Below are 17,560 nucleotides of genomic sequence, written 5' to 3'. Positions count from 1 at the left end.
AGTATGTATAGCCACAGAATATAGTTTTGGCCTTTTTGGGGGTGTGTTCTGAATCTATATTTTTCTAGAAGATGTGAGATAAACCATAAAATATTGAGTGTATTTTTAGTTGGCTTTTTAGAGGTATTTTGCCTCTTTGTTAATTAATTCCATGTTTTTGCCTTTATTGTTAGTTCTCTCCTCATTTTGAATGTACCAGAAAATTATAAGTGTTGCTATAAAATAAAGAACTACCTAAGACTTGATCATAATAGACTATCCTTCTTTCTATATTTACTTGACATATTTTGAAAGGACTGGTTAATTTCCAGATGGATAGCTCCCTCTTCTGTTTGGTTAGCAAAATTTGCATCTTTTGAAAGCACAGAAGGAAGATGCACTATATATCATAGAATCCTCTTTCTTGGCTGAAAGTGAATATAGATAGCAAATTCATAAATTGGAATATGGAGGATGCTTCCCATGTTCCATAATTTGGTTTAAAATAAAGCTGTCTACCCTGCTGTAAATGGTGGCTAACAGAAAATGAAAACATTCTTTTCATTTAATATTGAAGTTTATCATAGGCATCCTGAAAAATTTTGCAGACCTGCTCAATCACAGGCCTGAACTCTATTTGAAACACCCGAATTTTGGTCAAGTAAGCATTTGCCACTGGATTTGCACAGCATTCAAATGACATGGCCATTCTTCTCTTGAATCTGAGAGTCATTCCTGGTGAGTGTAGTTTCTGGGTTTGAGAACATGCACCTACTGATAAATTAGACCTGTGCATTCAAATGCTCATCTTTAGACCTCCAGGATTTTAAAGGTCTCTATAAAACTTTGTTCTTGAAATAGTTTCCCTTTGTTTCCTTGGGTACAAATTCATTCATTATAGCCAGTTAGGGTTGTGCTATGAAAATGAATACAGAATGATCTACAACCTAATTTTACAACCATGGAACCAAAAGAGTTGGTTAAACTATTTATGATAATGAGGGTCCTCAGGTCCACCTTTCTAGAGATCAATGAAGTGATAAATTTTGACTATGAAGAGGAAAATGTTAATTAACTCAGACTTATCCTTCTCATTTCCCTCAATGGCAGGTGGTTGAAATTATATAACCCTAATTATGTGAATGTATATTAGATGAACACTGTTCCCTCCTCTCCAGTTTTTTTTTAATTCATGAGTTATAATTATACATAATAGTGAAATATGTTGTTACATATTTGTACGTGAACATAACATAATTTGTTCAATTCCATTGGGTTTTTGTTGGGTGGGCACACCTCAGACTCTTCTGAAAGAGAAATGACATTTTACCTCATACATTCCTGTTGACATGTCTTTGTATCCTTTCTTGTAAGTTTTTTATGGGGGTATGAATGATATTATATTAAGGAATAATTTGAATATTAGTAGAATAAGCATCAGGAAAACTATTCATTATAAACTTGGAGAATTTAGCATGTATTTGAAAATTGTAAATTACCTAATTATCTTCAAGTAGGTGAAATAACCAAGTCATAAAGTGTTAGATAACAAACTTCATATAGAATGAAGGATTGTTGGAAACCATAGACCACAGCATACTTGATTAAGCTTTCTTTTCATAGATGACCCTTTTGGGGATTTTTAAAGGTCCTGCTACTAGCTGGTGACAGAGCTGGTTTTGATGGCTTCCCGTGTGCTCTGTAGCTCAGGCCAGATTGTGCAGCTCTCAAGGAGTTTTTGCCTTAGGGTGCTCGGCTGTGGCTCCAGGAATACAGATTCCATGATTTCTCTGAGGGCAGACTCTGGCTCCATTTTCTAGAATTGTAGCCAGTGACTTATTAGCTGAGTGACTATGAACTAGTTAATCAACCTCTCTGTATGTCAGTTTTTACTTTTATGAAAGGACAGTAATAAGAGTGCATCTGTCAGAGACCAATGATACGCATGGCACAGTGCCTGGCACAAGGTAAATACTCAATAAGCACTAGCTATTATTGCCTTTCTTCCTTCAGTGTGTGCTGTGGTCTTAATTTACAGCAATCGCATAAAATAACTGAAGGCTGTATGCTCATTTTCATAGCAATATTATACATAATAGCCAAAAGGTGGAAGCAACTCAAGTGTACATTGACATATGAATGGATAAGCAGGATATTGGTACATACAGACAATGGAATATTGTTCAGCTTTAAGAAGGAAGGAAATTTTGACACATGCTACAACATGGGTGAATATTGAAGACATTGTGTCAAGTAAAATTAGCCAGTCACAAAAAGACAAATAGAGTGTGATTCATTGTATCAGAGGTACCTAAATAGTCACAGTCATAAAGACGAAAAAGTAGAATGGTGGTTTCCAGGGACTGACAGAGAGGGGAATGGAAGATTGTTGTTTAATGTGTATAAAGTTTTGCAAGCTGAACAGAGTTCTGAAGACTGGTTGCACAACAATGTGAACGCATACTTAAAAATGGCTAAGATGCTAAGTTCTGCGTGTATTTTACTACAGTTAACAACAACAAAAACAATTGAAGGGCCTAGTGCAATTAGAAAAAAATAATTATATTAATTAGCCCTGGACATTTGGACTTACAGGCCAGTGCTGTGGGTTAAAACCATAAAGGTTTTGGTGAGTGGCTAAATATGAGATTGTCGTGCCCAAACATCATATCTTTTTTAGTTATTTCCTTCCTCCAGGATTGCTGACTTCCTGTAAGGGATGGACTTAATTCCCAGGGCCTTAAAGTTTATGCACTTGGATGAAATTTCAGAAGCACACTTTCCCCATAGTCACATGAAGCAAACCCTCAGAGACTCTTTAAAAAATGCAAATGCATGAAAAGCAAATTTGATTCAGCAAGTTTACCATTAACAAAACCTCCTTGCGGGTGGGGGTAGTACAGGCTGTTAGGAAGAAGCTTAGCAACTGCCCCGTTGAACAAAGCAAGCAAAAAGGCAGAGAGGAGGGGAGAAGGAAGAAAGCTGCATTTTGGCTTAGGACTTTTCCCCTTAACTCCAAATTTCTGTTTAATTATCATTATTATCTACAGATGATAAAAAGCAAGTGTTACCAGAATAAAAAGCAAGAACAACTGGAGAAGGGCTTATGCTCAATTGGCATTTGACAATTTCTTATAATAATCTGATGTAAAACCTGTCTCCTTTTTATTTAAATTAAGGAATTCCTTTTTATATTTGATATTCAGTATGCATTTTATTTCAGTTTAATAATATTTACTTAATATCGACCATGTAGTGAAGGCCAAGCATCTCAGAAGAAACTGCTGAGTTAGGGCTTTAAAAAATAGTTTTATAAGAAGGTAAGTCCTTCAGTGCTTTTTAACACACTTTTTATTTAATGCTTAAAATAATTAAGTAAATTGGGAATTCTAACATAGAATTTCTTCCAAATAACATTCCTTTTATGGATCATGGAATTTGTATATATTAAATATTTGCAGAGGAATTCTTCATCTATATTTTAGGGAGAAAGTCTTCTTTTTAGACATACTTGTAGGGAACAGACACTATACTAGTGGATGCAGTTGCTCAAGTTATTATCAAAAAGAGACAGAAGATATCCTTCTTTAATCAACTTCTCAAAAATAGCAACTAAAATGCTTGGTAATAAGGCAGGTTTAAAGTCTGTCATTTTCAAATTTCTACTTTAAAATTTGTATTTTTTTGTCTTTTTGAAATAACAATCAGGAATTGTTCTTTAAATGTTACATGCATAAAATAAAATAAGCATTGAAATATAATTGTTAGCTTATTCAGGAGGACCACCCCAACACTAATGTTAGCCATCTTAATAAAAAAAGCCTGAGTTTATGATTTTGCCAAAAGGATTTTTTATTAACATCCCAGAAAGTCAATAACAATCTTGAAATTACAAAATATACATAAAGGAAAACATCAAACTTACCAAGGCATATAGCTGTTAACAGGGCATGACACAGGCACATTTTGGTGACATTGTTCAATTTCCTGTCTTTTAGCATCAGGTACTTTCTCTGAGCAACTGAAGTCTGTAGACACAGGCAAAATAAGAAAGGGAGGAGTTTTTAAAAATTAGGAGCTCTGAAAGGTAAAAATAGGCCCTGACAAACACCTCGAAACACATCAATGTCTTTCTTAACAGAAACATTTCCCTTTTCATTCTCAATTTTTCTGTTTGAAAAAATACCCACCACCCTAAGGATTCTGAATAAAAACATGTTACCCTTCTGAGAGGTAGACATCATTAAGTTCATTTTTAAGGGTTCACAGTTAGCTTATAGCCAAAAGTGAATCTTTGGTGGCTTTTGAATCCTTTTCAAGTCATGAAACCTTAGAGAGAAACTAAATAGAAAAAGATCAGATCCCAGCCTACCTCTTTCAGCCCAAGAGAATTCCCTTCCAAGTAATTTCTTAAATGGTGAGGCTGTGTCAGAACCCCCAGTTCTTCTCCTTAGAAGTAACTAAATCAGCAGAAAGACCGACAATAATGGCACATGAAATCTAAGTTTTGTATAGGAAACAGTCAGGCCGTCTACACTTTGTTATTCACTTGATAGACAGAGCCATTTTGACAGCCCTAACCTTGGAAACCACAGGTCCTGCTGAGCTCAGCAGGAGTCAAACGCTGAGTACCATCTGTCAAAGCTTTATTTCCCCCTCCTTATCCACGCCTTTACTATAAGATGCTAACAAGAGCACTGAATGAGTGTCTCTAACTACAGTTAAACTTGTGTGCATTGTAACAGTAATGTTGGGGAAAGAATTCACTCTCAGAATCTACCAAATCTGAGTGAACTGTATTGATTATTCTGTGTTCTTTCTTAATGGTTATCGACATAAGGAAGTATGGGTTAAGGAACTCCATAATCACCCTCCAAATAACAAATATCCCCTAAATTAGGAAACTATACATCATTTTTTATGATTTTGCCAACTTGGTAACTAAAATAATGGATGGTCTGGAAAGTTGTCAACATTTACAAAAACAACAAATGCATTTCTCCCCCAAACAGAGATTTTGACAAGTTAAATTCTTGCTTTATAAAAGAAATCTCATTCAGAACACACACTCTCTCCCTCTCTTTGGCATAATCAATTCTAAAAAAAATTAACAGGCCTAATCATAATAAAATCAATTAAATCAAGTGTGGTACTGCTCAGGCAGCACTTGCGTAGAAGACAATATATCAATTAAAAACCATGAAACTAGAAAGAACATTTCTTTCCATTAATTTCTACCAAAATGTCTTTTTTTTTTTTAACATGAAATACTTTAAATTCTTAGCATTTGGCATAATTTTTGAAGTACAAGTTTATTTTACATTTCACTTAAAATTTTGCATTTAGTGAATAATTTTAGATATTTATTAAATTCTTAAATTTAAAGTACCATTTACAGCACATGGTTCGTTCAGAACTTTAGAGGACATTTCTATACATAGAGACTCATAAAATAATAGAAATTTAAAATTTAAAAGTTGAAGAAATAAAGGTCGTTTTAGCAGAATTATTCCAAATTTTAATTTCTGGTTATTTTCTTTGAAATAGGACTGTTTCATTTTGCTGTTATTTTCCAGTATATTCTCCAAAATGCTGAAAATATAGTTATTTGAGATACCACAAATCATGAGAATAACGCTGTATGTACTTTATAATATACTGATGCAAAAAATTGTGTACTGGTTATTCACATTGTCAAGAAGATATTGTGAAGAATTTTAAAAGTAAATAATGATTGTATTCACACAGATCTGTACGTTTTACATTTTTCTGAATGTACCATATGTATAAATTTTGCAGATTTGAGAACCCTTGTGTGTAAACATCTGAACGTACTTATGTAAAATATCTTTAATATATCACTCATCCAGAAGGTGATTTTATTATTTAGAGTAACTAAGACATGATTTGTTTTGCAATGTCAAAAATAGATACCTAAAATGTTTCTAATGTGAAGTTGGATTTTTGTCCATCAATTTCAAAGACATTTCTACTCTCTATATGCTTATGAACATATACTTGAAGGCATTTTAAAGAAATATGAATAGATAATATTAGAGTTGGGGCTGTGACCCTTCTCTGGTTGTTCCTCACCTGCTCTCATTCTATTATGAGGGGCCTGATCTCATTCAGGAAGCTGCCTTTGCCAGCAGGCAGGGTCCCTGCTCAGGCCTCACTACCTCCACCATTATGCTGATGCCTGGGATCCTTTCTCCTAGGGGCAGGATGCAACTTAACTGCAAGGAGAGGGAAGGTTCAAGTGCCCTGGGGAGGGTGAGCACACAGACTTAAGTGAATCTTACTGACAGTTACTCTGAGAGCAAAGAGAAGCAGAGGAGCCCAGGAGGGGAGGCACCTCCAGATGGAGAAGGGGTGAAGACAGCAGGGGAGACTGGCTTCTGCAGGGTTTTACCTAAGGAGGGCTGCTGGATGTGTCCACACAGTTGCCCTGCTTTGCATCATGCATGTGTAGACTTTCTTGATCCTCATTGTTATGCTGTTAATTGTCAGAATCTCAGAGTTAAACAGATGTTAAGGGTCATTTAGTCCAACCTTTCATTATAGAGATGAAGTAACTGAGACCCAGACAAGTCTACTCTGTGGTTTATCTACACCCTGATTTAAAAAGAAAAAAAAAAAAAAAAAAAAAAAAAGCTAAGTTGTAACGGGATTCAAGTATTTTTAAGTCCATCCAGAAACACTGTTCCTGTAATTTAATTTAATAAATTTGTACCAACAAAATACAACTCCTTTGTACAGGTGGAACAGCTGCAATCTAAGACGTGACATAAACGAATTCTGACCCCATGTCTCTCAATTACTAGGCCAGGTGTCACCTACGGAACTATTGCATCTTAAAATGCAACACAAATTTCTGTTGCTTGGTGTGTGTGCACCAAAACTGATATTACTTCAGGAGAATTTGAAGATGCCACCTAAGACTGTTCCCTTCTTCAAGGCACACAATCTTGTGTGTTGACAAGTCTGTGGGACCACCACAATCAGGGAGCCGTTTTTGTCCCCATTTGAGAAGAAAGTGGAGAGTTTTTTTCCCCAAGTTACTTTCTACCTTTCTTAGTGATATTTCTCTAGAACCACACAGATATGAGACCCAATATCTGGTTTAATCCTCATAAAATGACAACAAAGTAGATATTATCATCTCTATATTTCAAAGAGACTGAGTACATTCCAGGTTCTGTTTTCCTCATCTGTAAAATGGGGATGATCTTATTACTGACCCCTGAGGATTTAAAGAGCAATGTTGATACTTCAGTTTGAGTGAGCACTCAGGGATGCTCAATTTTATTATTAGTATCCATGGAGTTCAGGGTCAGATTTAATGATACTTTATGGTAACTGTATTAGGCCTCATGATTATTATATTTGTTTTCATTTTCCATCCATAATATTTATTTTCTTTTAAGGAAATAATAAAACAATTGAATAACTACTAAAAATTAGAAAACAATTATCTCTATCCTATTTATCTTGATACAGAATACGATGGGTTTCACAAATGTTTTCCACTTTTTTTCTAGAAGTCTTTTCATAGTCTGAACTAATATACTACAATTTTATGATCTGTTTTTCCTCTTGACATTATACCAGAATTTTTCATGTGGCTGCCAAGTCTAGGGGGATATCATTTTATTTTTATTTTTTATTTTTACAGATTGCATTTGGGTTCATTGTACACAAATGGAGTGTAACTTTTCATTTCTCTGGTTGTAAACAATGTAGAGTCACACCATACATGTAATCATACATGTACATAGGGTAATGATGTTTGTCTCATTCCACCATTTTTCCTTCCCCCGCTCCCCTCCCTTCCCCTCATTTCCTTCTACACAACGCAGCGTTCCTCCATTCTCCCCTTGCCTCCCCTAAGTGCATTATGTATCAGCATAGGGGGATTTTCAATGAGCAAATATTCTGTAATTTAATTTGCCATATCCTGATGACAGAGTATTTTCGTTGCTTTTAATTTTTCTGTTACAAAGGACCATTTTATTATATATAACATTTTCTTCTTTAAAAATATTTTCTTCGATTATATTTTTAGAAGTTAGCTTCTAAATTAGAATTTGAATACTTTTGTAATATTGCTACTTATTGCTCAATCATGGCTCTGCATTTCTGTTTTTATTAATCTTACTTTATAAGGTTTATCATATCCTTATTTTATAAATCTCTCCGTAAGGATCCGTATTGAGCTTCCCTTCTGTTTTTGAAAGTCATTTGTTCAAAGTCATGGGGTTCTGCCAGCACTTGGAGCCCTCTTTCTGCTATACCAGTGATGCTAATGGGAAGTGATTCTTAAGGTCTAGACATGGAACAGTGAGCCATTTCTTCAGGATCAGTCGAAACAGCAGAAAGGGCCAAAATCTAGGAGTTGGAAGTTCTGCATATAAGTCCTGTTGCCACTAATCATCCACTGTTTGACCACTTGGTCTCTTAACCAAACTGTAGGTCCATTGATGCTTGCCTGTATTTTCTGGAGAGTTTGAGGCTTAAATAATGCATTTGAGTTCTCTTTGTGCAGGGTGAATCACTATGGGAGAAAAGATAGCTTCTTGCTCTCTGAATCCTGAGTATGGAGTTGCTCGAAGAAGCTGCAGTATAGACTTGACTATGCGTGTGAATTATCTGGGGATCTTATTAAATTCTGTTTCAATAGGCTTGCGTAAGCCTGAGATTTTGCATTTCTGACAAACTCCTAGGAAATTTTGCTGCTGCTGTTTCATGGACCACACTTTGAGAAGCAGTCACTGAGTACCAGTGGTCTTTCATTTGCATGGATGACTGAACCAGTTGTACAGAGCAGTCTACCCATGCAGCAGTTCTAATAAGTGAATAAAAGATGAAGATTAATAGTAGCTGGCCAGATGCCCCTAGAGTGATGTCTAATATGCTAGAATGTGTGAAAATTCTGAACTGTTTGTGGAGGAAATATTGCCTGATCTATTTCCTCTTTGATGCTGGAGATCCCCTGAACCTAGGAATGTCCCTTTCACTAAAATGTGGTAGGAAGTGGAAGGCAGCAACCTGGAGTAATTGGAAAAGCCCTAGCCTTTTACTATTATCATTTCCCTTATCTGAGCACAAACTTGAAAGTGATCTTTTCCATGGTTATTTTCTTATTTTGTATGGTTGGAGATTCCACCCAAATCCCCTTAAAAGCTAAGAAAATTTGCCAGCAGCACCTTTGAAGCCACAATGCCTTGTTATAAATCTTTCCAAACATCTGCTGCATGAAAAGAAGCAAGATCCTGCAGGGGCTGGGGGCAGGAGGGCAATTCGGAAGTGGGATATCCAGGGGTAGCTCTGCAGAAGCCCTTTCTCTGTGTGCAGGAGGCTGGGGAGGCTCCTGCACCTGTTCTTACATTCCTGCTGGCTTCTGTTGTTTGCAGTTGCTGTCAAAGGCATCCCAGGAGAGGACTGGGCCAAGCCTTGTCAGGGAACAAGAAAAGCCTGGAGTGTGGCGGTTGGCCTCACAAATGTTAGGATGTTCACTGTCCCTGTAGGGACTCTCATTTCCCTTTCACATCACCATGAGACTGATATCAAAGAAACTCTTTTGAGTTTAGGTATTGTGGCAGAGAATGGTCTTTTGAAGCTCAGATGACATGGATAGCTTAGCTTCATTTTTCTAGAACTGAAATGCTACAAGGAGGGCTCAGAGGTACCCGATCATTGGGCCCTGTGGAATTATTCCCTAGAGAGTAGAAGGTGCATTTTCAAGAAGAAAGAAGGAATCCTAGGTTGGGAGTAGAAAAATGGTGGGTCTGAGCATTACACCCAGACTCTGAAAGATGAGCCTTGTTGTCAAGGAAAATAGTTGAAGAGAGAATATAGTAAGTATAATAAGTAATATAATAAGTTTATTTTTCTCTGAAAACCTCTTTGGTAGGTTGCTACATGCAGTTATTTTAACTTAATAATGTGAGTGACTCTGTCCTTAAGTGTCATTGTAGGCCTTCACTTTAGGATGTGTGAACAGTTTATGACAAAAGAAAGACACGGCTTTCGACTATATATGTAGTATTTGTCTTATAAGTGGTGGACCATAAAATTCTTTTGTCTACTGTTAAAAGCTTTTCTTCCCATTCCTCTGTCAAGGAAGTCTTGGTGTATAATGTAAAGCTCAGAAAATAGCTTCTGAAGTACAGAGAACTAGTTGTTAGCGGATGCTTAGCCAGCAGATCTTATGAGATTTAAAGATAACTCAATAAAAGTTGTATTTTTTAATTGCTGAGAAGATAGTGTTTGCAATCAAAAGCTGTTGCCCCTCTTTACCATGAACACCCCTTCATTCTAATGGTTTTAGAGCAAAATAAAGTTAGTCTAGATTTCAGAATAAACTTATTTATCAGAGACATTATCACTCAAATCAGGAGTTCTGAATTTTATTCCTTCAAAATCTTAATATTATAGGTTTCATTGAGTTTTGATTCTTACAAACAATGTTTCCACTACTTAGGTTTTTGGAGCTTTTGAAAATATAAATTGCAAGTTTTGCAAGAGCTCTTAGTGAGGATGTTGTTTTGCTTTGGCTCTTCAGTGGGAACCATCTCTGCAAATTTGGTTCTCACTCTAACAATCATGCTTGGCAGTGAACAGGGGAATTAAGTTTAGGATAGTTGGAGGTGTTATCAGAGGAGAGGTAGAATTACCATTCTCATAAAGGGGACATAAATTACAAGTCTTTCAACCCCTCAAAGTCCCTCTCCCTGCTTTTAAAGTCAGCAGTAGGATATTGACTCCAAAGAAAGACCTATCACTTCAGGGAAGGAACCAGGTTGTGATATTGTGAACTGTTTCTTTCAAACACTCAGTTGGAGCACAAGAGAGACTGCTATAGAAGCCTAACTCTCTGGGAGAGCTGCCTTTTGCTGGGAGAGTGCCAGTAAAGGGTTATCCTCCACATGGATATCCAGCAGGCTTCAAATGAGTTTTTACATTTCATTTGAGAGGAACTCTGAAAAGGAATAAATATTTTATTATAGGAAAAAAATAAAAAGGTAAACCCTAGTATGAACTGGACAAACCAAATTTAGTTTTTTCTTTCAGGTAAAAGTAAAAACAATGATGACATTGTACTCCTTAAGTTGTATTTTTTTAAAATGCCCTAAAAGCATACATATTCATTTGTAAACTCATGTAGTAATTGACTTATAGAAACCTTGAAACATGTTCCGTCAGAGTAAAATGCTGTTCCATGGTATTTATTCAGCCTATAGAATAGATTTCTCCACCCAGTAGCCTTCCTGGCAATGCATGTATTGTTTATTGGTATATGCTTTATGGGAGTAAGCACTTCTAGTACATTTTTCATGCCTAAGGAAGCTAACAGAGGTATGACATGATTAAGTTTATAGGTCATAAAATAAATTTACATGGAGAGCCAAGTTTCCAGCTTCAAGCAAATGACTTATCTGTAATTTGATGCAAGTGAAATGACTGACCTTTCAAATGTTTGTTGGGCTTCAAGTGTCCGGAACAATCAATATGTACATTATTGTTTATATTTTATGCTCCTGATCCCATTAATGTATGCCTATAGAGTGCTGGGACACCATTAGTTTCTTATACTTCTGAAGCTATTGGGTGGCATTTATCAAACAGGAAGGCAGCACATATTGACTTGTGACAGTTTTTGCATTTCTTGAGCTCAATGTTTCATGAGCTGCTTATCTAGTTTGGATAAGCAAGGCTTTTATTGCTCCAAAGCCTCCTCAATTAAATAATAATGAACCAATTTGTTTAAAATGAATCTTTAACTTGCAGACTCATTAATTTCTCCATTGTAAGTGTCAGAAGATGTGTTCCTGAGAAAGGGAGATCAGAGAAGTGTGGTGGAGTGGAATGATGGCTGGTGGAAGAATGACTGGCTCTGTCTCTAACTAGCTGTGTGACCATAGGTGAGTTTCCTAATGTTCTTGAGTCTCTGGTTCCCCAATTATAAGGTGAGGTGGACCAGAAAATCACCAAGATCCCTTCCAGCTAGGACATTCAATGGCTGATAGACTATCAACAGGGAAATGTGTGAGCAACAGTGCAGCCCTACCAGTAAGTGCAAACCTGAGAAGTTGGGGACTTCTTTGATTTCCCCTTTGAATAAGGAATAGAGAAATTCGTATTCCTTTCTTTTGCTTAGAGTACACTGAACTCATTTTTGATGTCTGGGAGGAGATATTACACACACACACACACACACACACACACACACACATTTCCTCTCTACCTCACTCTTTCCCATTGCATTCACTTTGGCCCTATCCCATTTAAAAGTGCTCAGAGTGAAAAGTGCCACCTGTTATTCAGGTGGGACAGGAACTCTTGAGCTATTCATTGAAGAGATAGGGGACAGCTACCCACTTCTGTATTAATTAATTCTACAGGTTTTTGTTATTTGAGAGTCTAATGACCTAAAATTAACCATCCACAGTCCAATTAAAAAGTCATGAATTGATGAATTGGTTTCTAAATTCTCTGTGTTATTGACAAGCTGCTGCATCACTAACGCTATAAGACATGTCATCCATTATTAACTTTGATGGCATTAAAAAAGATAAATTAGATCTTTTAAGCAGAAATGAATTCTTGCAAAGGCTGCCTTTCTAAATAGACATGGCCTCAATTTTCTCTGAATTTCAGCCTACTTATTTGTTTGAATTTATTCTTGTTTCACTTAGATTTTATTGATTGTTTAGTAAACAGTAACTGATGATGGAGGCTTTTTAATATGAGCAGATAATAGATAATCAATGTGTAATGTAGTTTAAGTGATAAAATACTTTTGCCAGGAATATAAGGTCTGACATGAGGACTGGAAATTCGTTCATTTAAAAATTAAAGTTCACAATGATAATTTTAAAAAGGAAAGCTGCCTCTTCAATGTACAAAAAGTTATTTTTATTAAGACAACAGCAATACATAGCAACCTAAAAATAAAACATGCTATTTCTAAGGCACATTTAGGCCATAATCATATACATTTAGGAATGAATTAGTGTTCTCTGAATATTTGTGGTTTGCCCTAGGATAAAGCAAGAACTAATAAATACAATTCAAAATAACATTCAAAATTTAAACTCAGTAACTGATGTATAAGATGTGAAATATTCTTACCTTGACTTTTGCAAAACTCCTTATTCTTAGTATTACTTCAACCTAAACCAACCTTTAGTTCATATGCAGAATCTTGCTTTTCTATGAATTTTTCATTAACTGCTCCAGTATCTGCTGTACTACAAGATATACTGGGGGTAAAAATGACTTAGGCAAGTTTTTACTTCAGATTGAACCCGCCCCTTTTCCCATGATCCCTTTGTGTATCTCATTATTGATCAAAGTGTTTTCAAACTCAGGAATTACCAGGGCAGTGTTTTATTTGACTATTTATCTCTTTAGCAAAACTGTTGCTATCACTGACATTTTAAAAATGTTTATGATAAGGTGTTTGTCATTAATTGCATGCAGAAGAGAGTGAGGAGATTCCTGGTTGGATCTTGTATTTATTAGAGGGATCAAGTTTCTTTGCAAAATTGAAGTTTTAGAGGAGACAAGTTTTAGATTTTTAATTCTTAAATAGCAGTATAGCTTGAGAAGATTACTATTTTGTAATTAGCAGATTCATTAACAGGACAAGGAAGGAAAACACATAGCATTATATAAAGTATATATGAGACCTGCTGGTTCAGGTCTGTTTATCACCTCTAGTGAAAATGCAAGAAAAGAGATACAGGCTGGGAAGGACTTTAAAGGTCATATGATCATATCACCAGATGCAGGAAAAGCCCTTAATTAATGTTAGACACTGTCCTATGAACTCACAGAATGCATGTATTCATTTAACCCTTAAAACAACCTTAGGAAGCACGAAGTATTACTATTTCCATTTTATAGGCAAGGAAATTGAAAAACAAGGAGGTGATCCTAGAACTAAGGATAGTGGCAGAGGTATCAAACCAGGTGGTCTGGCCCCAGCAGACAAAGGTTCCTTTGTCATTCATACACTTCTCCTTGTCACTGTGTAGCCTAATACCTTCTTTGATTTTCTTTGTAGCATTTTTTGCTAGTTGAAAGGATCCCATCCATTTTCCTTTGCCCACCTATTGTCTATACCCCACCCACTCCATTGGACTGTAGGTTCCATAATAGCAGGAACTCTCTTTTTCGCCCAGGCCTAGAGTAATGATACATGGAGTGGTTTCTTAATGAATACTGCATGAATTTGAGAAAAATGCAGTAAAGACAGTGAGAATGAAGAGGATGTTAGGCTGGAGACTGGCTCTCTAGTGAATGTGGAGTGGGAGTCCTCCTAGTGGCAGAAACCAGAATGATGAGAGTGGGAACATCAAAAGTGGGCTCGGTTCTCACCAAGGTTGACGGTAAGGGAAGGCTGGGGACTGAATAACAGCAAATGTGGTTTTAAGCTTTCACCAGAAAACCCAGTAGGAACCTTCCTCCCTTGCAGTTTAAGAATGTTCCTTACCATTCTTTAATGGTCATGTCTATGAGAAGACTCTGCTCATTTTTACATTTACTTAATCTGCTTAAAACCTGAAGTGATGGTTTGACGGAATTATCACCTGACTTCATGCAGGGTGCGCTGCTGGGCAGTCCTTCCCTAGGATCATCACTGGAAGAGCTGACCTTCCTTTATCCCTTTCTGTGGAGTCAAAATTTCTATAAAATACCAGCCAGTTGCCTTTAAATCCCAGGAAACATGTCCTTCTGTCCTTTTCTATATACTCTTTGAAGTTGCCAAGAACATTACAGGTATAGATTCTTTTTCCTGGATATTTATATCAGGAGAGAGGCCATAGAAAGAAATAGCGTCAGCTGGAGTGACCGTGAACTATCATCACTGTGGTCTTTGCCCTACATGGCTGATGGGACACACTTCCATTACATAGTTCTGGCTCCCGATGTGTGCAATGAGCAACCCCTCCTTCCTCCTACGGCATTTCTACCATTTAAGGGGAGGTGATGCCAGAAATTTCATATTTGAAAGCTAAAAGGTTAAAGGTAGTTTTGATTATCTCTCCCTCTTGTTTCTCTAATTAGGTGCTGGTATGAAATCACAGTGCAAGGGACATCTTGATTTTATGGAGACTTTCTTTGAGGCCAGATACCACTTACTATTTCGGGGGAAACATTTATTGCTTTCTTTCCAAATGTAGCAAAACATGTTGCTTCTTTCTCAGCATCAATTGCAAAGATTCTCTTTGGAATTCTTAGATGTTCTTTTGTTGTTAGAAATCTGGAATGGTTAATAACTTCGGTAGAACCAGTATTATAAATCAGACAATAATTGTTAACATTTAAAGTAAAAATTTTGTAGCATGACATCATCTGGCCTCCTAGTCCAGGTATTCTGGGACAGGCTAGTCTTTCTTGTGAGGCACTTTCCTAGGCACTTCAGGATGAGGAACTCACTTGATTCTGGGTCACAAACTTCCAGTAGTGCATCCTACTTATTGTGATGACCAAAAACATCTTCTCGTGTTTGCAATAGGCCTGTGGGGTTAGGTCTATTATTTCCCTTAGCCATGACCTGGCTCAGGAATCATTAATACAAATGCCAATGGGATCAGAGGCTAGTCCATAACATAAATGTGTTCCTCTGTCCTAGTGGGACCAAGTTGTAGTTGTGTGTTGTGTGCTTGCTGCAAAAAAGGTGCACTATTTCCTTAGAGATGTTCAAGAATCAAAGTTGTAACAACTACTGTTCTGATCAACACAATTCTCCCTTGTGCCAAATTTGGCTGTAGCCATTGAGGTTCTACTGCTATCTCGACTCTATCCATCCAGTCCCCGATTCCACTCCCCACACCTCACTTGGTACCTTATGATTTAGCCACACTGATGACACATATTAGGTCTCCCGTAAAGCCTAGCTGAATAAATGAACAAATGGATGGGAATTATTCCAGATCTTTATAACTCCTTGGTTCCTAAATGTGTCAGGATCATTCTTCCCTCTTCTGGTTTTCTGCTTTTCCCTCTGTTCCCTTCTTATTTTCACCCTTGACACTTTCCTCTGCACATCATATGGTATTGTAGTGGATTAATGCCATGGGTTTTCTCCTCTGCTAAGTTGTGAGCTCTTATTCTGTCTCTGTATCTCTAGCTTCTAATACTGTGCTAGGCAAATAGTTGGACTGTCTTAAATAAATTAGTGAATTATTAGAATAAATTAACGAATTATTCCAGGTCACCAGCTAATTTATGGATGTTTATAAGAGGAGTATTGATGTTTTAAATTTCCTCTTAGGCCATATCTACTGTGGGTCCTTAGCTGGCATTCCTGGGTTTCATTTTAGTCCTCTTCTGGCCGTTAATCAGGGCTTATTTTCAAGTTCTACATGAAAATCTATTCCATTTGTTCATCAGTGCACTGGTTTTGCTACAGAATTCAAATAATTTACACCTGAAATTGTAAAAACTTGCCTTGTGAACTTTCATTTTTGTGCTTTGCTGGTATCATGTTGCTTTCTCAGAAAGGTCAGGGTATAGTGGCCTGTGATTCTTCTATACCAGCAATGCACTCAGTTTCTTGGTCCAGTGCACGGCAAGGGTCAGGGAATTGCCCCTGCTGCAGACAGATCTGCTGCTTTGGTTCTGGGAAGTGGTTTCAGTGGCACTGCAATCTCCATTTCAAGTTAAAGATGTTCCCAATGGTCCCTTAGACCCTCCCTTGCCCTCTCAATTTTAACTGTTCCTTTGGGAACTATCTATGAGGAATACATTTTGCTGATTCTCCACCCTCTTCCTGCCATCTTATTTGGCCATGGAGCCCTCAAACAGAGCAGGGAATGTGGCACTCAAAGGTAAAATGGTCAACTTCTCTGCTTTAAGTAATTGGACCCAGGATTTCACATAGAAAATTTTACTAATGCGTCAAAGATTCCCAGGTGCTCACAACAAACCTCCTCATTTCCATATATATTATTATTTCCTGACCATGTTTTCCAACAAAGAGGTATTGTCAATGCACACATTACTTTTTTCTGCTTTCCCTCCTTTCTCTTCTGTGGTCTGCATTTTTAAATTTGGTTGATCTGTAAGGAGAACACACATTTGACCAGCCGTTTGGTTTCCCACAGCCAATGTGCACATGCCCACGGTGTTCTCCTGTGATTTTCAAGGCCTGGCTTTCTTCTGATAAGGTCAGCAACACACACAGTTTATCCACATCTGCTGTGTTCCTCGAGGTCAAAGTATTCTTCCTTCTGGGACTAATGGGAATCTCCCAGAGAGAAACAATTATTGCACTTGAAAAATCTATTGATCCATGTTGTGTAGTTCACCTGGTATTTGGGGTTCAGGAACACTTTTTGAAGCAGGAAGATCAATTCCAGGAATTCAAAACAAGATACTAGTGAACACATTCATTTCTGAGTATTTGCTTCTACTGCTGTTAGAATCTCAGAATGCTGAATTCAGTTGTCACAAAACGTCAATAACCTAAGTCATCTAGCATTATTGACTTCATTGGTTGAATTATGAGTTTATGATAATAGTATTGTGCATAGTCATAGATTAAAAAAAGCAATCAGTGGAATTGCGA

At 36.9% G+C, this 17,560-nt stretch overlaps 1 long non-coding RNA gene across 1 annotated transcript in view; it reads right to left on the bottom strand.

The window, feature by feature from the left end:
* LOC306643907 overlaps positions 1 to 4,009 on the bottom strand; it is a 47,505-nt gene extending 43,496 nt beyond the window's left edge. Inside the window, exon 1 of the long non-coding RNA XR_013759109.1 lies at positions 3,905 to 4,009. This is a non-coding gene — a long non-coding RNA (uncharacterized lncRNA). The remainder of the gene's footprint in view (positions 1 to 3,904) is intronic.
* Between the last annotated feature and the right edge of the window lie 13,551 nt (positions 4,010 to 17,560).

The sequence above is a fragment of the Sciurus vulgaris genome (assembly GCF_902686455.1).
Source record: "Sciurus vulgaris genome assembly, chromosome: 14".
NCBI classification, from domain to species: domain Eukaryota; kingdom Metazoa; phylum Chordata; class Mammalia; order Rodentia; family Sciuridae; genus Sciurus; species Sciurus vulgaris.
The sequence above is the reverse complement of the archived record's forward strand: the minus strand, read 5'-3'. Positions and strand labels throughout refer to the sequence as shown.